The sequence below is a fragment of the Danio rerio genome, chromosome 7, assembly GCF_049306965.1.
Source record: "Danio rerio strain Tuebingen ecotype United States chromosome 7, GRCz12tu, whole genome shotgun sequence".
In the NCBI taxonomy this organism is placed as follows: Eukaryota; Metazoa; Chordata; class Actinopteri; order Cypriniformes; family Danionidae; genus Danio; species Danio rerio.
Genome location: NC_133182.1, coordinates 79,432,501 through 79,438,520, shown reverse-complemented (window position 1 = coordinate 79,438,520; position 6,020 = coordinate 79,432,501). Strand labels below are relative to the sequence as shown.

General features: G+C 37.0%; 1 protein-coding gene across 4 annotated transcripts in view; it reads right to left on the bottom strand.

Moving 5' to 3' along the window:
• Positions 1 to 1,040: 1,040 nt before the first annotated feature.
• Positions 1,041 to 6,020, bottom strand: part of arhgef40 (Rho guanine nucleotide exchange factor (GEF) 40) — a 91,227-nt gene continuing 86,247 nt past the window's right edge. For 2 of the 4 annotated variants that reach the window (XM_001919569.9, XM_073907716.1), the window contains one exon: positions 5,232 to 6,020. This exon is cut by the window's right edge and continues 2,478 nt beyond it. The gene's annotated coding sequence lies outside the window, so the exon portion shown is untranslated. Of the gene's footprint in view, positions 1,210 to 2,838; positions 4,445 to 5,231 lie in introns of those variants that run through there. The other 2 variants (XR_012382913.1, XR_012382912.1) reach the window with 2 other exon arrangements.

The window sequence follows — 6,020 nt, the reverse complement described above, 5'->3', positions numbered from 1 at the left end:
AAAAAGTGAGTAAATTCATTGCTTTTAAATCAATTGTTAACTTTACCTTTAAAAGTGAGTAAACCCATTGCTTTAAAAGCGATTAGTCGACTTTGCTTTTAAAAAAGTAGGTAAACTCCTTGATTTTAAAGTGATTAGTTGACTTTACTTTTTAAAAAAGTAGTTAAATTCATTGTTTGTTAAGCGATTAGTCTACTTTACTTTTAACAAAGTGGGTAAACCCATTGTTTTTAAAGCGATTAATTTCACTTTACAAAAAACTTAGAGTAAAGTCATTGTTTTAAAAGTGATCAGTTGACTTTACTTACTAATCAGTGAGTAAACTCATTGCTTTTAAATAAATTAAGTTCACTTTACTAAAAACAGAGAGTAAACCCATTGCTTTTAAAGCAATTAATTGAAATTACTTATTAAAAGTGAGTAAACTTTGCTTTTAAAGCAATTAGTTGAAATGACCAAGTAATAAGTGGGTAAACCTGTTGCTTTTAAAGCAATTAGTCGACTTCACTTTTAAAAAAAGTAGGTAAACTCATTGTTTTTAAAGCGATTAGTTGACTTAATAAAAATGAGTAAACTCATTGCTAATGAATCAATTATGTTCACTTTACAAAAGCAGAGAGTAAACCCATTGCTTTAAAAGCGATTAGTCGACTTTACTTTTAAAAAAAAGTAGGTAAACTCATTGTTTTTAAAGCGATCAGTAAACTTTAAGCTGATAAACCCATTGCTTTTAAATGATTAGTCGACTTTACTTTTTAAAAAGTGAGTAAACCAGTTGCTTTTAAATTGTTTCGTTGACTTTACTTAAAATAAGTAAACCTCTTGTTTTTAATGCGATTAGTCGACTTTACATCAAAAAGTGAGAAAACATGTTGCCATAAAATGAAGTAAATTATGAATTTATTTATAAAAATTAAGTCAACTAAACTGTTTGAAGGTATCATGAACTTCCTTTAAGTACAGTAACTCTTTTCTTTTTTCAGTGTGAGTAAATTAAGCCTCAAAAGCTCAAATTTTCTCAACTTTTCTTGAATCTGTGATATTAAAAATGCATGTTCAGCTTTATTTTTGTCAGTTTGTTTGCTTTTACAGGTGTTTCAGCACATGAAGCTCCACACACAACGCTTGAAACCATGCAAACCTTTTTGCAGCAAGACAAACAGATCTTTGGCTGTGGTTTAATCAGCACTCAGTACGCTTCTCCCCCATCTGAAATATATGCAAGCAGACAGATGACTTAAAGCACAAACAGAGCTTATAAAGGATGATTTTCCAGAGTCAGAGCTCATAAATTCAGAAGTGGATTACAGTTGCTGGAGTCAGTTTTTACGCGCTTGAACCTTTGAGTAGATTAGCGTTCCAGCGTCTAATACTGTTTAAGACTGTGCAGAATCTGCTAATGGAAAAGCTGAGGGCGGAGTTTCATAATTACATAAGTCATAAAGCAGAAAAAAACACGCCAGCTCTTCTGAAGCGCAGGTCTGGATCTGGGATCGGCCAAGGCAATAAAAGACAGATGGAGCAATGCAAAAAAACACTCTTTGTCTTCTTTCACGTCCAAATATCTAAAACGTCTTAAATCAGGAAGCCTTTTCTAGTCGAGTCAAAAATGTTGCGTCTCATTCACTGATAGTTGAGTTCGTTTTTCATACCTGAACTTCTCATGACAAAGTTCTGCCTAATTCATGAGACGTGCATGAGTTTGTTCTTGAAATCAGCTTCTTTTAGTGAATTCGGAGTGTTTTAAATGAGCGCCAGCGTGCATAAGGTTAGTAATTTGCATAATACACGCCCACACTAGCTCCATATAAGGGCGTTCCTCAAAGCGGCACTCATCCAGAGAGCATTATAGGCGAAATTATGAATTGAGAACAGACAATCATGGCCACGACACAATCAGATAAACAACAAAATAAAAAATTAACGGTATTGAAAGTTTTGATGACGCGCCCAAAATATTAGGTCTTATTCACTAATAACTGCAAATTTTTATAAGCATGTTTTAACTTCTCGTGAAAAAATCGTGCCTAATTTATAAGTTGGGTATGGGTTTGTTTGTGCACAAGGTTATTAATTTGCATAATACACGCCCACACCAGCTCCATATAAGGGCGTTCCTCAAAGTGGCACTCATCCAGAGAGAATTATGGGTGAAATTTTGAATTAAGAACAGACAATCATGGCCACGACACAATCAAATAAACAAAAAAATAAAATAAAATAAAATAAAGGTATTGAAAGTTTTGATGACGCGGCAAAATGTTGGGTCTCATTCACTAATAACTGCGAATGCTTTTAAATTTTTATACGCATGTTTTAACTTCTCGTGAAAAAATCGTGCCTAATTTATAAGTTGCGTATGGGTTTGTTTGTGCACAAGGTTAGTAATTTGCATAATACACGCCCACACTAGCGCCATATAAGGGCGTTCCGCAAAGCTGCACTCATCCAGAGAGAATTATAGGTGAAATTATGAATTAGGAACACACAATCATGGCCACAACACAATCAAATTAAAAAATAAACAAATAAATGAAATAACGGTATTGAAAGTTTTGATGATGCGGCAAAATGTTGGGTCTCATTCACTAATAACTGCGAATGCTTTTAAATTTTTATACGCATGTTTTAACTTCTCGTGAGAAAATCGTGCCTAATTGATAAGTTGTGCATGGGTTTGTTTGTGCTCAAGGTTAGTAATTTGCATAATACACGCCCACACTAGTGCCATATAAGGGCTTTGCACCAAACTACATATGTTCAGAGAAAATTATGATTCAAATTATGAATTAAAAACAGACAATCATGAACACGACACTATCGAATAAACCAAAAAAATTAACGGTAATGGACGATTTAATGATGAGCAAAAAATATTGGGTCTCATTCACTAATAGTTGTGAACATTTTTCATATTTATACACACATTTCAACTTCTCATGAAAAAGTTCTGCCTAATTCACAAGACAACCCAAAACAAATATAGCCAACACAGGCTCAGTGTAGACACGTACCCCTGTCTACATTTTTGGAAAGTGCAAATTATGTACTCAGAGGTGCATCTGGCTGCATTTCATCTTTAAAAAACTCTACAGGGTAGTATGACGCTGCCGAGGTCTTCTGTTAGCTGACCGTTAACCTCCATGTGGATGACTTTTCTGTCATTACCAGTTTGCCCAGTAGCTCGCCTCGTATGTAAGCAGACTTGGGACGCAGAGTGGAGCTGATTGCGACAACGAGGTTTGAGTCCGGCGAACAGCGGTTCAAGAAAGCTGGTAAAACAAAAGTTTTCTTTTTCTAGATTGCTTTTGAAAACACAATCGGTTGGGTTTGAGGATAGGGGTGGGTAATTTATTCGACAGCTATTCGGCCTGGTAAGCAGAAGTTTATATTGCTCCCTCTGGTGAATTTACACGAGAAGGTTGTGCGAGAGGAATTTGAGATCAATAAAAATGTACACAGCGCCCTCTGGTGGATTTATGCGGGAAGAGGTCACGCCAGAGGAATTTGAGATCAATAAAAGCATACACAGCGCCCTCTGGTGGATTTAAGCGAGAAGAGGTTGCGCTAGAGGAATTTAGGATCGTCAAAAAGTGTACACAGCGCCCATTGGTGAACTTGTAAAAAAAAAATAATAATAATGATAAATATAAAAAAAAAAAAAAACTGCTAGCAGACGGACCTCCGATTATGTATTAAAAATGTAGACATGGTTACGTGTCCGCAATGAGCCTGGGTTAAATATTGCTTAAGGGAACTAATAAAAAACCTTAAAATAGTTTTAAAAAAATTGAAGAACTGCTTTTATTCTGGCCAAAATAAACAAAACAAAACTTTCTCCAGAACAAAAAACATTAGAGGAAATACTGTGAAAAATTCCTCGTTCTGTAAATCATCATTTGGGAAATATTTTGAAGACAAAATATATCTGTACATGTCTTGACACCCTGCCTTTAGAGAAAAACTCAACTAATTTTGACTCATTATTTCTGAAAACAACACAATATTTTTCACTTGTCTAGAAAATGCTTCGTGATTTAAGGATTTTTAGATATTCGGACTACAAACAAGACAAAAACGTGACTCAATAAAAGCCCTTTTCTGTTTCAGTTTTCTCAACTAAACTCAGAGAGCGCAGCAGAAACGGTTCCTCGTTTCTCCAGGACGCTGAGAGATGGAGACGGGCCGAAACAGCAGATGCGTCCTCAGCCAAAAACAGTCCAAGTCTGATACACAAATCTGCTGAAGCGTTTAACTCTGGCATCGCCGAGTGCCACTTGAAAATAAGCTGCGCTGACACAATCTGGGCTGCTTGTAATATTTCGAGAGTTCGTGTTTCGGAGTAATCCTATAAATCACGTGTGCTTGGTTTGGACTGGATCCACATCTGCGTGCTGGAGGATCGTGCAAAATATTTACAATGAATTATGCCTCGAGGTGACTTCTGTCAAAAAAACAAGAGCGATTTACAGATTGTGTCGTGCATTTCGTCAGAGATTTACCTTAAAGTCAACATGAAACACCAGGTTTATCTTCCAGTCTTACAGATATGTTATATTTCCCAAGATTTATATATGTACAATAAATGCGAGATATTTTTCAAGATATTGCCATCTGATATATAAATATTTTAACCACTGAATTTACCAACATGCATATGTTCAAATAGATAATCTGTCATTTTAAATATGTTCATATATGGCCAAATATCAGATTGGTAACACTTTACTTGAAGGGGGTGTTCATAAAACCCTTAATATTATGTCATGATGTATTATGAATATGAATTAGATTTTATGCATGCGTATGACATCTGTTATTAAGAGTCATTAGCTCAGTTAAGTCATTTTAAATGCAGAGATGACATAGTTTTGAGATGTATTTCTTTGGTAGTATCAAGACAACTTGTCATAAATCCGTCATAAACATAAGTGTTATTATAACCATGTCATGAACATTTTTCTGACCACTTTTTTATTGGAAAACAATAAAATTGTCATTTTTAAGTGTCAAATACTTTTAAAGCTGCGCGATTAGTATTTAAAGACACTTAAAATCAATTTTAAATGACAATTTGTACCACTGTAGAAAGATTAACGATGCTGCTATATAATTCACAATTATAACGACCTCATGACAATCTCGTTTATGCAATGATCATGACATAAACGCAACCCAGGCTCATTCTGGAAACGTAGCCCCGCGGATGTCAGAGATAAAAAAAAAATTCAAAAAACTGCTAGCAGACGGACCTCCGATTATGTATTACGTTGTTATCAGAAATGTAGACATGGATACGTATCCGCAATGAGCCTGGGTTGAATATTGCTTAAGGGAGACGTCTAGCGAGGTACGTATTTGTGCAGTTTTTGGCCGATGTGTGCGCTTTTTCGCGTCTTGAACGCCTCTTGCGAGCGTGCGCCATTCGCATCTGCGCTGTTTTTACGTAAAAAGCCGCCGGAGGCCGATATCGAGCGACTGTCTGTCCGACTGACTGACTGAATGAATGACTGAACGATTGACTGGGCGATCCAATCGGCCGACCCAGCCTTCTTCCCTAAACCCAAGCGACGATTTAAAAAAGCCGCCCAAAAAGGAAAAGCCCTCGTCCGATTTTGACCGTGTTTTCGGATTTCGCTGCATTTTCGCACTGTTATGAACTTGTTCGCTTTATTTTTTGGATTCTGTTTTTTGTCTTACCTGATTTCTGGAACCGCTCTTCCCCGGACTCGAACCCGGTCGTTGAACGTGGCCAGCTCCTCCTCCTCCGAGCCTCCACTCCGCCAACGAGCTAACCAGACAAACTGGTTGCAGCAGGAAAGGCCTCCACATGGAGGAGGTGAGCCGTCAGCTGGCGAGTGCCAAGAGGAGCGGTGTCACACTGGCCCTTAACGTTCGCTTGAAAAAACGAAATGCAGCCATACGTACATCCGACCACGTAAATCACGCTCTCCAGAAACGTCCGCGGGGCTACGTTTTCAGAATGAGCTTGGGTTGCGTTTATGTCATGATCATAAATG